The sequence below is a fragment of the Camellia sinensis genome, chromosome 7 (assembly GCF_055761805.1).
Source record: "Camellia sinensis isolate YWXY chromosome 7, ASM5576180v1, whole genome shotgun sequence".
Taxonomy (NCBI): Eukaryota; Viridiplantae; Streptophyta; class Magnoliopsida; order Ericales; family Theaceae; genus Camellia; species Camellia sinensis.
In genome coordinates, this window is record NC_138967.1 from 51,164,209 (window position 1) to 51,181,496 (window position 17,288).

Consider the following 17,288-nt stretch of genomic DNA (forward strand, 5'->3'; position numbering starts at 1 on the left):
CAAAGAGCATTTTTAGTATTGGGACAAGTCTTGTATATAGGATTTATTAGTAAATATATATATATATTTTTTAAAGGCTTTTAAAAATAAGTAAAAAATTTAAAAATATTTTAATTTTAATAAAAAGTGTATTTAGAGTTTTTCATTTTATTTATTTTGAAAAACCTTTAATTTTTTATTTTTATTTTTACTTTCATGCAATTGATAACTATCAATAGGGTGTGTGCAATGCGGTTTGGGTGTACAAATCGAATGGCGGATTGACGAATTAGCAGATTAGCAAATTGTGGTTTGGACAGTTTTGGACGAATTGATGGATTGAAGAATATTCTAATTAATTATCAAATATTTGCATAATATATAATATTAATTTACATAATATTTATATATATATATATATAACACAAAGTAATTTTATATAATATCTTTGATATATATAGCTACAAATTTGTAACAAATTTCATATTTTAAATATCTTTCACACTCATTTTTACTTTGATATTTTATTAGAGGTTAAAATATATATATATATATATATATATATTAACTAAACGAAGGGAAACGGTTTAAAAGTCAGATTATAAATTTTAAAATTTAATCTATAATTAATAGATAAAACAGTATAAATTAATATAAATCGATATAATTTTAACAAATTAACGGTCAATATTGTAGGACGTTTGATCATTGGGTTATTTGTTCATCCAAAACCCTAGATTGTTCAAAATTCCCCCCCTATAAAAGGTACACAGGTTTCCTGATTAAAAGGGTCTGGTCTGGCTTTGTGTCCTTCAGATATCAAACAAACTGTAACTGAGAAGCTGAAGAGATCGAATTTCTATATTCATCGTCTCATCTGTTCGAAATTTGATTTATAGGGCTTAACCTAACCTAGTAACCCGGTATGTTTCTCTGTTTCAGTTTGTAGAGTAGCTTCATCATTTTGTTAGTAACCGATGAATCGAACATCGATCAATTCTATTAACCAAATCATCCAAAGATCAATCTGCTCTGCACCGACTTCAGAACCAGTCCTCAACACTAATTTTCTATTGAAATTGTCATTCTCATTGTCATCGTCGTCAATTTCATATCTCCAAATCCTAACATATTTTCAGACCAAATCAATCTCAAACCCACTTTACAGTTTCCTTCTCCATACTCAAAACCCTAACAATATAGTCGATCTCATATGCTCCAATCTCAAACCATTTTCCCATTGTTCACAAAGACATTCAAGGGCTTCTTCCTCATTTGGGTACCCATGAAATTTCTAGGGTTTTGTTGAGATGCCAGTCTGATTCTTCCACAGCTCTCACTTTCTTTAACTGGGTCAAAAATGATTTGGGTCTTAAACCATCGACCCATAACTACTGTATTATTGTTCACATATTAGCATGGTCTAGGAACTATTCACGGGCAATGAAACTGTTATCTGAATTAATAGAGTTGAATAGAGATGTTTCGGCAAGTGGAGATGTTTTCCAAAGTTTGGTTCAGTGTACAAATGAGTGTAATTGGAACCCCGTTACCTTTGATATGCTTGTTAAGGCTTATGTTAAAATGCGCATGATTAAAGAAGGTTTGAGATCTTTTCTGAAGATGGTAAAGCTTGGATTTGTTCTGCATGTTGCTGTATTTAATAGTCTTTTGGACGGACTTTTGAAGTTGAATTATACTGATCAGTGTTAGCAAATCTATGAAGACATGGAAAGAATCGGGGTACACCCCAATTCCTATACTTTTAATATAGACTCATGCCTTTTGCAAAGGTGGAGACGTCGATAAGGTGAATGAGTTCTTGGAGAATATGGAAGAAGAAGGGTTTGATCCTAATATTGTGACATATAATACGTTGATTGATAGTTATTGTAAGAAGGGAAGATTGAAAGATGCATTTTATTTGTATAAGATTATGTATAGGAGGGGCGTGATGCCAGATTTGGTTTCATATACTGCCTTGATGAATGATCTCTGTAAAGAAGGGAAAGTGAGAAAGGCTCATCAAATCTTACGTAGGATGGTTTGTAACGCCCCCAAATAATTACAATAATCCAACTCCAAACACCAGTACAAAGCGATATAGATACAATAAGAAGTTTTCATTAATCAGAGTTAATATACAAAAGGTGACACATGCGATATATATTCATAAATCGTTCATCCTGAATTTACAACATGTGTTACAAGACGTAATAAAGAATGAAAGCTAACATAGATATTCATATGCCCTAATGGCTTACATCTTTCCAAGACCGTGTTTGGTTACAACAAAATGAGTCATAAACTCAATACAGATAAAGTCTTAGGCTTGTACAAAAGATAAATATAATGTAAACAAAAGTGAGCCTTCAGCTTCACAATCCTCCCAAACTAAGTCCTTGGCGGAGGCATATCACCAGCACTTGAATATGTTTTTCCAAGTAGGGTGAGCCAATGCCCAGTAGAAACAATCTAGCGCAATATATGAAACTTAACAAAGATATAAGTATGATATGCATATACAATACCCATGATGAAATCATTCGTATTCTTACATGATCATAATATGCCAAGTTTCATATTTCAAGCCATTTTATCTTAATTCATTTCATGACAATTCATTTCACCTCAATTCATAAGTCAAGTCCATTGTTATCTAGACAATCCAACTGATTATCTAATCCTTGTTTTCTGTCAGGAGAATTGGTCATGTGCAACAAAGAATCTCTTGAAAAGAATGTCTCAAGTTGGTCATGAGCCTAAAGAGGAAATTTACAATGAATTGATCTATTCTCTATCCAAGTGTGATTTTGTGGAGGAGGCATTACTGTTGAAAGCTGAGATGGTTTCTAATGATATGAAACCCTATTTAGTTACCTATAAAGCTCTTATAGGCTGCCTGTGTAGATTAAGTAAAAGTGTGGAGGGTGAGTCCGTAATGAGAGAAATGGTTGAATTTGGTGTAAATCCTGATATTGAAACTTGCAGGGCTTTGATAAATGGATTCTGCAAGGAAAGGAATCTTGATAAAGCAAAATCTCTACTTGGTTCAATTGTTGAAGAATTTCAAATTTATGACATAGAATGTTGTAATGCACTCCTCAAGGTTTATTGTGAGGCAGGTGATATTGCCAAGTTGATAGAGCTTCAGGATAGGTTGCTGAAGGTGGGCTTTGCACCAAATAGCCTGACATTCAAGTACGTGATAGATGGATTATGTAAAGCTACGAGATCAAAAACTGTGTGCTGTATGGGGAATGAAGAAAACAAATCTTGTAACCAATCCCTCTTGAAAGCTCCCGAATAGAGTTTTCTGGTGTCAGATTCAAATCAGTTGCCGTTGCCTTCAGATATGAGAAAGTGGCACTTGATTTGTTGAATTGCTATGTGCCCCAAGCAACACAACTGTTAGTTGTAAATGAAGGTGGTGCGAAGAGGGCTCTAGCAACTTGGACAGCAAGAGCCATTACTATGAGCTGTAAATATTATGCAATTGTGGCACTTGAAAATGTTTTGATTGGCTAATGATAGTGATCATAGAGTTCCAGAAGTCATCGAGAAGCTTGCAACCTATGGGCTCTAGAAGTCGTGCACGGGGTGGTGGCATGTGCCATGGAGTTTGGACAATCTACAACAACTAAGATCATGTAACACTGGTATATGTCTCTAAGAATTATGCATGTGAGCTATATGGTTCTATCAAGAGATGACAAGGCTTCTCTCCTTTTCTTTTTCAGTTCCTTCCCAATTTAAACACCTTCACACACTACATGCAGCAACTTGCAACAAGAAGGCTTCCATATAATCTAATGATTGCGAGTATTTTGGAATAGAGGAATTTAGGGACACAAAATTCTTAGCCAACTACTACGCAGGCCTGATCAACTGATATTAATTGTTGCAGTCCTAGATTGTATGAGAGAAACTAGTGTTTTCCCATTGAAACAGAAAATTCTGATGGCAAGGATGTCTTTATCCCACCAAGATCATATTTGGACCCAACTTGATGAAATGAGGCGACTGAGGACTCTTGATCTATCGAGCAATGGATTAGAAGGAGAGATTCTTATCGGTGTGACAAGAAACATGATTTCATTGCAATACTTGGATTTATCTTTTAATAACTTGCATGGTGAAATACTATTAAAAAACTCCAGCCTGCCAAACTCGAAGTAGTTGTATCTCCACAACAATATGTTGTTAAAAATGAACCCAGACAACTTGTTGAAGTGCTCCTCTCTAGGTACCCTAGACATTCGAGAAAACGACTTGTCTAGAGAGCTTTCGACTCAACTTCCTCCTCTTCCTATGTTAACTCTGCTTTTACTGACGAAACCATTTACAAGGCGAAATCCCTGTGCATTTGTGTCAATCAAAACAAATGATTATCTTGGATTTTTTAGGAAACAACCTTTCACATGGCATCCCCTAGTGCCTTGACAACATTACTTCTTGTAATGACGTTTCCAATGGCAACATTCTGTTTCCTGTTGATTATGAGGGGTCAGGTGAGTTTTATGTTGCCAGAAATACTCGAACAATTGCATCCACATTTGTTCCCATAATAGATTTTATCTTGTAACCAATTGACCAGTGTTGTGCCGACCCAAATAGGCAATTTGAGAGGCATCATTGGACTGAACCTGTCAAATAACCTTCTTACTGGTCATAATTCCCCCAAATTTTAAAAACATGAGTATTTTGAGTCTTTGGACCTTTCCAGTATCCAGTTGTCTGGTGTAATCCCTCCAGAATTAACTTCCATTTCATTTCTCAAAATATTGAATTTTAGCTCCAATGACCTGTCAGGCATCATACGAAGAGGATTTCAATTTGAATCCTTTGGCAATGAAAGCTATAGGGGGTGCTCTGTGGAGTTGTTATTATTATTAATTCATGCCTTCAATTGCTTTTGAGACTGGCTATGCACATCTTATAACAGAGTTACTGTTACATTGTAATTTCTATGGCAGATGGTAATGATCAGAATGAAGCCCTTTTAATTCTTCAAAAACGGCAAGTTTTATTATTATTATTTATATTTAAAAAAAATCAAAGTGGTGTTGGTAATTTTAGACAAACCATAACATTACTAATCCCCCAATTAAACCAGCAAACACCACCAAATTTTATATTTGTTAATTCAATTCTATTTTGATATAGTGCTTCTAATACTATATATTGGCTTAGATTATAGATTAAATTAAAGCAAAATGTTATACATGATAAGTTTTCTTTATCTCCGTTTCATATCAGTCCCTGTATATATATATATATATATGTGTGTGTGTGTGTGCGCGCGCGCGTGTGTGTGTGATTGATTTTCTTATTTAAATTAAATTCTTCCTTTTCTATGTTAAAAAAATGTAGAAGCTCTACAAGTCATTAGAAGTAGCTGGCGACAATAGCTAGCAGTAGTGGTGGTGGTGATATGAACATATAGGTATAGTGGACAAATAAAAAATGACATGTGAAAAAATAAGTGATGTAAATAGATAAATGAATAATAGATAAATATACAAATAAATTGAGATGATATAACATTTTAAATTGTTATTGTTCGTTTGTCCCCAAAAAATAGACCTTGCGATTATTAATCAAAAAAGTTTAAAATGAAACAAATAATCGACTGCAGTCTTTTTTTCCTTAAATAAAAGATGAATAAAAAGAGGATAACATCACAAAACTTTTCGAATTCATGACAACTTTATGCCAAACTATTCCCTCAATGGAAAACTCTTTTATTTTTATTTTTATTATGTATAGGGTAAACTTCATTTTACCCCTCTGTGATTAGGGTTATGTGCGGTTTATCTCCTAACGTTTGAAAATGATCACATAATCCCTTTGTGGTTTGTGAATTGAAGTGCACCATTAGGCCTGATCACAATTTAATGAAAAAGACTAAAATATTTCTGTATTTTCATTACTTGGTTAAAAAATAAAGTGCATTTAGCCATGGTGGTCATGCCATCCTTTGAAATTTAAAAATAAGTATATAATCTATTAGTCTATCATGACACTTGTTCTTAAATTAGACAATATTTAACAATATAATTCAATTCACAAATTACATGGTGATCATATAATCATTTTCAAATATTAAGAGATACACTGCATATGGACCAAAAACCACACTGTTTGTTGACTCTCTCTCTCTCTCTCTCCCCTTTTTATTCTAAATTTTGGGTCTCCTCACTCTGTTCATGAGAGCGTTACATACCCTGTGAGTCTGTGATTGTTCCTATAGAGTCTTCTCTGGATCTGCACAAACCTAGAGCTTCTCTAATCTTCTAGTTCGTTTGTTTGTTTTTTTTTTTTGTTTTTTTTTTATTTTTTATTTCTATGCAATTACCCACATGTGTACGTGAATTATTATTATATATACGCACACATATATAAAGGAAATGTGAAATGGAAGTGTACAGTGTTCCCAATGGAAGCCATTAAAAAGCAAGAAAGCAAGCAAAGGGAACAGGTAGCTAAACAGTAGCAAGTACCTTCTTTTTCGATTCAACTTCCTGTTTGATTTTTGAGAATTTTGAATTTTGAATTTTGAATTTTGAATTTTGAATTTTGAATTTTGAATTTGTTTTTTTTTTAATTGCTTAATTACCTGTTAAGTTTTACGTAAATGTGTATATCTGGATATACTATATTGGGTTTGCACTACTATTTGGTTAAAACCTTGATTCACTTTTTATTGAAATCTGATTGATAAATTGGGAATTTGAGAGTTTTGTGTATGGTCCGATTTGGTGTTTTGTTTTACATGATACAAAACTCTAAATAACTTTAATATAGGTATGAAGGATTAAAAGGAGAGATTTTGTTGTTTAATTGTTAACCACTTCCACAATCAGTAGTTAAATAGGAAGATTGTGATGGGCATACAATTGGCAATTTCAAATCACTTTGTATTTTATTTTTTTAATAAGTTAAGCTATGTTTTTCAAATTTAATAAATACTCAGACAAATTTGTCCTTAGTGAGAGCACCTTGATTACATGTTCAGCAACATCAAATTAGTTATTAAAATTTGCCAATCAAAATAGTTTTAATAACTAATTAGTTATTAAAATAACGAAAGTGATATTCCATATCAAAATAGTTTTAGTGATTATCATTATTAGCATATATATATATTTAATCCAATAATGAGTAGTGGAATGAATATGGTATGTAATTTTGATTATTACTTTTCTAAATATACAGAGTAATATAACCAATTATTAATATATTTGTTAGATCCCTCATGAAGAACCCACCTAGTCCTAGGTAAAGTTTTCAACTTATCTCACTCATCAATCCATGAAGTGACTTAAAAATCGAGAAAGAGAGTGTAAGGCCCCGTTTGTTTAGGGTTATGGGGAGGGGATTGAGAATGTGGTGTTTGTTTTGAGAGATAGGGAGAGGATTAGTAATCCCTTGGTATTAGTAAGGAGGAGGAAGGGGGATTGGTAAGGAGGAGGTAGAGATAGTATTAGAAAAATAGTGAAGGGAATAGAAATTTTTTTATTTTTTTATTTTTTATATCAGCAATGCTACAGACCCCCAGTTGGGGTGACCCCCAGTGACCCCCCAGTGCCACGTGTCGGCCTGGGGTTGGTTGAAAACTCAAAAAAAAAAAAAAAAAAAAAAACTGTTTTTTTGAACCAATGGGAGAGGACCCCCAGTACCCCCACTGGGGGTCCAAAGCTTTATTCTTTTTATATATTGGGAATTTTTTTTAAATATAATGTTTATTTTTTTATATTTTTTTATTTGTTTTATTATTTTATATAAAAATAATTTAACAATTTCTCATTATTAATCCCCTCACTATCAATCTCCTCACTATTAATCCCCTCACTATCAATCCCCTCCATTCTATCTCCCAAAACAAACGGGGCCTAAGAGTAATCACTCCACTTTAATTTTTGGGACAATTATAAAAATAAATTAAAAAAATTCAAAGTTTAAGTCTTATAATAAAATAAATCTTACATTTTTAATTTGTCAATTTAAGTTTTAAACTTTTGATTTGTTTTCAATTTAAGCCATTTGCCTATTTTTATTAAGTAAACTTAATAAAGTATTTTAAACATTTTATGTATATGTACATTGAGTTTAATGATTAAAATACTATTTTTCAGCCGCTTTTACTTAACAAAAATAGAAAAATGATTTAAATTGAAAATAAATCAAAAAATTAGAATTTAAATTGACACAATTGAAAACTCAAGATTTATCCCCAAATGTTTTCACACGATTTTTTTAACTCACAAAATATGTCTAAAAAAAATGAGTTTGAATATTGTAAAATGAGCAATTCGGTTGGGCTAACATAAAATTACAAGAAAAAAAAAAAAAGGTTACGCCATTCAGTTGGGTAGACATAAACTTAGAAGGAAAAAAAAAAAAAAAAAAAGTTGCACAATGGTAATTTTTTTATAAAGTTTTTTACTAAAAATTTATTTTTACAATTATTTAAACTATTTGTATTAGTAATGAAATGGTTTAAACTATTGCATAGCATATAATAATGAAGTTTTAGAATTTAATACGAGACTTAAGAAGAAATGGTATTTAAAAAAATTATTAATTTGTACTCATTAAATATTTTAGTCCTTTTTTATTGTAAATATTATTGGCCTTTTTTTATTATCCATTGAAGGCTTGTAAAATCATGTTAGTTTTTCATTTGATTAGCTACAAACGTGTATTATTGTGTTTTAAAACAACTGCATTAAAAGTATATTGAAGGTTTTCAACATTTACAGTAGTTCGATCATGATAAAGTCCATCCTTATAATTAAATTTGATGTTAATAATAGGTGTAGATATTGATATATGATTACTATTTTGTAGTACATCTAATAGAATAGTATTATACAATCAAATAAAATTTAAAATTTCTTCTTTTCAAATTAATGTGGCTCCTATATGCTATGCAATTTTACTGTCTCATTTTAAATTTTAAAGATTTATTGTAGCATGTCACTACACTACAATTTTTCATTATGCTTTTGGTTAGGAATTAATAAATGTTTGGACTTCGGATTTATGAAAGAGAAGTGTATGGAATACAAGGTTTTTTTTTTTTATTTTTTCACTCCTCTTTCTTTCATAAATTGTCTTGAAATTCAAAATCAAATATCTTGGTAATCTCTAAATAAACAGTTTTTTTTTTCTTTGCTAAAAAAGTTAAAAATAGTAAAAAGTCTTTATGGTTTGACTAAAAAACCTTCTCCAAATTTTTTTTTTTTCCGAAATGTCAACAAAATTGTTAAAACACGATTTTACTCTCTATACTTTGAAAAGTCCCACCATGTCCCTTTGATTATGTTAATAAAGGCTCAACAAACACTATAAGACTAATATCGTACTTCTCACAAAAAAACTTAAAAATTGAAAAGACTGACAAAACTTTCTCCATAATTAAAACAATTTATTTAACAATTACCAAACTTATCATTTTTTCACATTTAAAAAATGACAAAAAACAATTGCCACACCTCATCTAAAAGTTGTTGCAAATTTCTTGAGCTGTTGATGAATTATCTTAATGGCGAGTAGGTATGCAATTACACTTTTTACTACTTCAATCAAAGTGGTCATCAAATTATTCAAACGGTTACTTGGATTTGCATTACATGCTTACCCAAGTATAATAGTGGTGGTTGCTGCTATTACTATGATTGTATTGTATTTTATTAATTCAATCTAAAAAAAGTCATTTAAGCATAAATTCGTCAAGAAAGAAATTAGGTGTTCAACAAATGTCTTTAAATTCCAAAAAAAAAAAAAAAAAGCCTTTAAAAAGTGTTCTAGACTTTCAATTTTACTTATGCACACCTAGTTCATTATTTCAATTGTCATAATCTTATCATAATGTTCATATCTCAATTCATTAGCCAACAATGTTAAATCACATTTTGTTAGGGAAAATACTAATTTCCGCTCAAATGACCAATGATTAATATAAGTATGTGTGTGTAAAAGATATATAAAATATGTAAAAAGTGTCGGTTGATTCGTTCTTATTCAATTATGGGTCTGAAAATTCTTGAACTAATCAATTTGTATAGAGTTATGTCCCATAGGAAGCTGCATGCATTGAAGGTAAAGTGAAGACATGATATATCACAACTTTCTTTAATTAGTTTGACTCATGTCATTAGTTATGATTATATTATGTTACATAGTACCCCCCAAAAAAAAAAAAAAAAAATAGCAGTGCCAAAAAAATTATATTATTTTATATTTAATATATGCACTTTGATATATAATTACCACATATAATGAGTGTCTAGCTTTGATGCAAACCAAATGAATTTGACTCTAGGTAGGAAAGAATTGTCCCATGCAAATCACTAATTATTGTGGAGTCCTTAGAATGCAATAAGAAATAAAATTTAGGCGAACATTTCAAAGTAGTGTTCTTGTGCCAAAATAATAATAATAAATAAATAAATAAATGTATTCTTAATTTTTTTTTCCAGTGACTTGATTTCCATATAAATACTTTGAAAAATCCATTAATTAAGGGATTTGAAAGGTCAATAATAGAAAATTTAAAATGTGTTACTATAATGATCAAATAATTAATTACAACCTTAAAAAATATATATAATTGAATTATTAAATAACATGTGTCTTTTTGTATTTTGTAAATTTAGAATTTTCAAAAAAAAAAATGAATTTATACTTTGGAATCTAAAATTACACATTTATATAATAGTATTTTTTTCTCTACGTTTTATACAATGAGGTAAATTGCATTTTTTTTTTTTTTGTTGAGCCATCGAATACTTCATTTCAACCTATCACTTCTTAATGTTGTTTTATCACTTCCTCTTCCTTCTTAGGGTAGCTAAATTCATCTATATGCCCTTGTCAAAAGTAAAAATATATAGGAGTGCTACATCCTCGTTAAAAAATTTTGGTAACTAAATCATAGAAATATAGAGAGAGTTGCAATGGTTAAAGGTGATTACAAACTAATATCAAAAAAGATAACATCAAAAAAGAAATGATAATATCAAAAAAAGATAACAACTATGAAGATGCCCATGAACACGTAGATGCTTAAGTGGACTTTGCTTTTCTCTCCACACGTGCATCCCAGTAACCTCCAGTTGATCATTAGCTTGAGTTCTTTGTCTTCTTCGAATTTCCATTACTGAACAGAGATTTTAAAAAGCTTACGAGCTTGGCCCTAGGCCAGATCGGTTGTTTCTCCTTCTTTGAAACACTAGTCGTCTTCACTGGCTTTGGCCTCTTTGCAGTGAGACAAGAAGTCCTCGATTTCTCATGCTTGAGGAGACATGCTCGACAGAGGCTTGCCGTGTCTTTGTCTATGACACTATGGCCCTGACTCTGTTCTCGTTCCCACCGTCCATGGAACGACAGATTTCATTGTGTAACACCCCAACCCTTTACATGTCATCGATATTGTCCGCTTTGGGCCACGCTGGCACAGATTTGCTCTTCCTAGTAGGTCACCTATCCCAGAATTACTTCAGCCTAAGCAGACTTGTAACGCCCTGAAAATTAACCAAGATAAATCAACCACATCAGCTAACATTCACCAAATAATGATAATGATCCTTCCATCTTTACATAATTAATGAACAAGCTTATACAAAAGTTTCACATGCAAATATACAATCAATGGTATGAAAACGCATGAATCTAAAGCATGTGAAGCATCAAATCTCAAAGGTAAATAAAATGCCCCCATGGGCTTACAACTTCCAAGGTTCAAGTCTGGTTACACAAAAGTGGCCTCTCGGACCCATACATGAATAGCCCTTGGCTAACAAAAGATATACAACAAAATAGAGTCATCTACTCTTCACAAAATATGTCCACGCCCTCAACTCGGCGGGATCACCACATCTTTACCTGCACCAAATCTGTAACGCCCTCAAAATAATACATATAAACCCCACATTCTTGACATGCATAGACATAAGAGACTAAAGCCTATTTCCATTTATCAGAGTATCAAGTACAAAAGTATTATATGTTGACATTAAAAGTAAATGCCCTACGGGCTTACAACTTTCCAAGTCAACACTTGGTTACAACAAAAGAAGAGTCTAACTCTTTATACAAAACAAGCCATTGGCTTGAATTTACATGTAATACCAAAAAGACAACAACAAAAGATCTCTCAGCCTTTAAGCCTCCCAAGCTACGTCCTTGGAGGTGGCATATCACTTGAACCTGAAAATGATGTCCCATAAAGGGTGAGCCAAAGCCCAGCAGAGATATACTAAACCAAGTATGAGAAATAACTAAAACATTAGCATTCGATAAATGGTTAACACTATAAACCAATTTTACAGCACATCCCAGTTCCATGGCAAATACAATTGTGTTTCATTTCACTTTCCTTTACTTATCCAATTCACATTCATAAACCTAACTCATTATCTAGCCAAACAATTACATGAGACTACAACTTATATTAAAACACTTCCGTTAACCACAACTCAAATGAGACTCCATCTCACATTAAACACTTCCATACTTCAATTATCTACGTTATGCAAACGTAATTAAGATTTCGGGACTTTCACCCTGGACACTCCGGCCAACTTAGTTATCAATGGGGTCCATCCCCTATCTCCTCCCAAACAGGTTTGAGAGTGCATCCCCTATCTCCTCTCAAACCATGGAGTACATCCCCTATCTCCTCCCACACAATATACATATACAATGTATTTAAACACTTATCATATACAATGATCAATCAATACACATATTCGATGTATTATTCCAACCGTCATATTCAATGACATATTCCAGGTGATTAGTTTCAGTTTTCCCTAATCAACATACAGTGTCTACAACAATCAAGACTATCCTCTACCGATAGCCCAAAGCAGTTATTTCTAAACAAAGAATATATTTATCAAACAGATAAAATATCAACATTCTCATAGGTGCGTGATTTATTTATCCAACTACACCATTTAATCCCATAAATTCCCAATTTCATGATTTCCAACACAATTTCATATTTCCAAATTTCCCAAATTAATGATACAAATTAATTACTTAATTTCAATTAGGGCTTTAATCCCTCTATTCTCAAATGTTGCCCCCAAGGCCAAATTTTACTCATATAACATAAACAACCCCAATTTCAAGTCTCTTATACATATTTGGCCCAAACATGGAAATACCCCTCTTTTATAAATTATAAATCAAACCCTAACCTTCCCAAAATTACCATAAGTCACCATCTAATCAAAATGACTAAAATTTATGTCAAAACCCATAAGAATGAGTAGGGTATCCCTACCTCAAGTGAAGAGACCAAATGGAGAAGATGATGAAAACTCAAGATGCTCCAAACTCAAAGATTTTCGGATCAAAACGTAGCCCACACCAAGCTCCACCTTTCTAACAAAGGGACTAGGGTAGAAGACCACTAGAACTAGGTGTATTCTTAGAGAGAAGGTGTATAGAGAGAGAAGAGCAGTCGGATCTAGGGTTTGTGTAAAAGAGATGGTGAAAAAGTGAAGAAGAATCTGCTACTGCGAACTGATATATTCGAGGCTCGCTCGAGCGAAGGAGTGGTCGCTCGAGTGACCAGACACAAAGAAACCTCGCTCGAGTGCAGAAGCCTTGCTTGAGCCAACAACACGAAGCTTCAAGTCTATAACTCAGAAGCACGCTCGAGCGAAGAAACCCAAAACATAGTCCTCGCTCGCTCGAGCAAAGGAAAGCTCGCTCGAGCCAAGAAACACAACCTTCAGGTCCAAAACTAGACGTAGACGCACGCTCGAGTGAAGGAACCCTGGCTCGAGCGAAGGAGCTAAAACACAGAGCTCGCTCGAGCGACAAAAGCCTCGCTCGAGCGAAGACACTAAAAACTGGGCAGCAATCTTTTGTTTCTAATCACAACCAACCTGTTACAAACCTGCCCAACAATGTCCTTAAACTCATATACAAAGAATTAAAGGACGGAACGAGACATATACAACAATACTCAATCATGGAACCCAAGTCCGGAATACTGTACATAAAGGGGAAAAACCCGGGATCGCTATAAAATCACATAGGGGTGAGCACAAAGCCCAACAGAAAAATCCTTACAAAGTATATACAGTTATGCAAATTTTCCCACATTTAATGCAAATGCAAGTGCCATGCCATGCTATTTCAAAATAATCTCATTTTATGCTCTTCTTGAAAACCACTATGTTCCAATAACATTTTGCAATCTCATCAATTTCAAATTTTCAATCTTAATCATTAGGGGTGGTAAATACGACTCAGGTAATCCCTAGGTTGGTGTTTACAAGTAGGCTCAACAAGCACTACCAATAACCCCACTTTACCAGTTGCTAACTGGAAGGGAAGTGGTACCTCCTGCACGCGTGTTTTCGGTCTTTCACCCCAGACACTCAGGCCAACTTATCAATTTCATCTACACCTCCTATACGGACTTACCAATGCATTTACCCCTTAAACATTTCCATAGTTCTCATTACAATATAATCTTTTCTCGAAATAAAAGTTTCTAACTCAATTCAAGATGCACAATAATGATAAATAATCAAATGAGAATATGATGCAATAAGTAACATCTCATAACATTTCTCCATCTTTCCTCCCCTCAATGCCATTTCACAAAAATAACCATATGCTCAACCTATGTTATCAACACATAGCAATAACTTCTCATCATGCACAATTCTTAGCATTTTAGTCACTTCAAGACTATATGTCATTTCTCAAACATTAATTTCCAAGGTTTCAATTCCCATAATCCATGGTACTCAACAATTATCATCCCACAACTATACATGTTCATGCATTTAACAATCGTTTGAAAATGAATCCTCCACTCTCATATATCAAGAAGATTATCATTTTTCTTACCATATTGTGAAATCCACACTCATTCATTCTTTTAACACAAGAAAGGAAATAAGTCCATAGGCCTTTCCATATTTTCAAAAAAAAAAAAAACCCCCAATTTCTAGGGTTCTTCATTAAAACCAAGACATTTCCCATTTCCTTGGTGAAACTCCACCAAAATCATCTTTCTTAAGTTAATGAAAGAGAAGCCCTCAAGCATTTACAAGAAATTGAGACTTAAACCCACATTTGAAAAAAAAAAAAAAAAATCTCTACATTTTGAATAACAAAATCAAAACATTGTAATAACTTCAAGAAGGCCCTTAAAAATACAACATCATAGCAAAACATGTATATATAACTCAAGGAAATCCCTACCTCAAGTTTTGACGAAGAGGAGAAGATGAAACCCTAGAAATCAAAAGGCCCCAAACTCAATCTCCACCGTATAAAGTGAGGTTCTTGAGTTGCTCTCCAAGATTTGTGAAAGGAGATAGATCAAAGTCTCATGGATTGTAAGAAATCAAAGTTTTTGAGTGTTTGGTAAAGGTTATTAGAGAGGAGGAGGAGGAGGAAAAATGAATTTTAGAGTGAGAGAGAAATGTCAAAATATGATATAATTCAGCCGAAAAGAGGAAAAAAATAGAGTTTCTCGGACTAAACCCATCCTGCACGTGCGACACTTGCCCCCGCACGTGCGGAGCCTACTTCCTGCACGTGCGACACTGATCCCCGCATGTGCGGCACCCCTCCCCCACACTAGCCTCCGCACCTGCAATTTAAGCAGTGTGCAACACTTTGAAACTCACCCCTCCCCGCATGTGCAGCCTCACCCCCTGCACATGTGGCCCTGGCCCAACAGCCCAGAATTTTCTAGTTCAACCCCCAGGCACTCCAGACTTGACCGTGCATCCTCCGAAGCAAGTGAAATTCAACACCGAATAAACAAGAACAAAAATTATTTGAGGGAAAACTTCCGAACACCACAAACCCAAATGATTCACAAGGCTCTAAGTGAAACCCGACACACTAACGTGACAAATCCGAGGTTAAACAAAGAAAAAGAGACGGATGGCATACTAGGTCGTCACAACCTCCCCACCATAGGAAATTTTGATCCCGAAATTTAAACAAACTAATCAAACGAAGGGTTCTAGCAATTATGACCATTCTAACAACATTTTCAAGTCGCAACATTAATGCTCAACCAACATTTACCATTTTCTTCCTCATCATTTCGTCAAAACACAATTGCTCATACTAGACATATGAAATAAAACATCTTTAGCAAAGTATCATTCCTTCATAATCTCTTGCTCAGATTAACAATACATATAACAACATGCGATCGTCAATTATTACAAATTAAAATAAACGACTAAGCATTTTCAAACAAATCTGGATACTTGGAGCGGACTTCCGCTTCCCTTTCCCACGTTGCTTCTTCAACTCCATGGTGTCTCCACAACACCTTCACTAATGGTATGGTTTTACCCCGTAGCACTTGCTCTCGCGTATCTAATATCTGAATCGGTCGCTCGTTGTAAGAGACGCCCTCATCTACCTCCAAATCAACCCAATCTAGCACATGAGAAGGGTCGGGTTCGTACTTCCTAAGCATAGACACGTGAAACACATTGTGAACCTCCTAAAGTTATGGCGGTAAGGCTAACCGATATGCCACTTCCCCAATTCTCTCCAATATCTCGAAAGGTCCAATAAACCTCGGAGACAACTTTCCACTTTTGCCAAACCTCGTTAAACCCAACCTACGTGAGATCTTAAAGAAGACATGGTCACCTACTTCAAAAGATAAAGGTCGTCTCTTCTTATCGGCATAACTTTTCTGTCGGCTTTGGGCTGTAATCAACCTCTTCTAAATGAGAGCAACTTTCTCGGTTGTCTCCCTAACAATTTTCGGACCCAACAACGGTGCATCCCCTACCTCGGCCCAACAAACTGGTGATCTACATGGTCGGCCATACAAGGCCTCAAACGGTGCCATCTCGATGCTAGCTTGGTAACTATTGTTGTAAGCAAACTTCAACAACGGTAAATGCCTCTCCCAAGATCCCTTGAAATCTAGGACACAAGCTCTAAGCATGTCCTCTAAAATCTGAATAGTATGTTCCGACTGCCCATCGGATTAAGGGTGATAAGAGGTGCTAATAGTCAACTTAGTTTCCAATGCCTCTTGAAGGCTTTGCCACAACCGGGCAGTAAAACGAGGATCTCTATCCGACACAATGGTTACTGGAACCCCATGAAGTTGAACTATCTCCCTAACGTACAGCTCTGCCAAGTGCTCAACTGAATCACCGATACGCTTCGGAATGAAATGTGTGGACTTAGTCAACTTATCGACAATCACCCAAATGGCATCATTGCCCCGTTGCGTTCTAGGAAGCCCAACTACAAAATCCATGGTAACGTGCTCCCATTTC

At 34.0% G+C, this 17,288-nt stretch overlaps 1 pseudogene; it reads left to right on the top strand.

Annotated features, from left to right (window-relative positions):
* Window positions 1-782: 782 nt before the first annotated feature.
* On the top strand, window positions 783-4,696 carry LOC114311131 (uncharacterized; annotated as a pseudogene).
* Window positions 4,697-17,288: the final 12,592 nt, after the last annotated feature.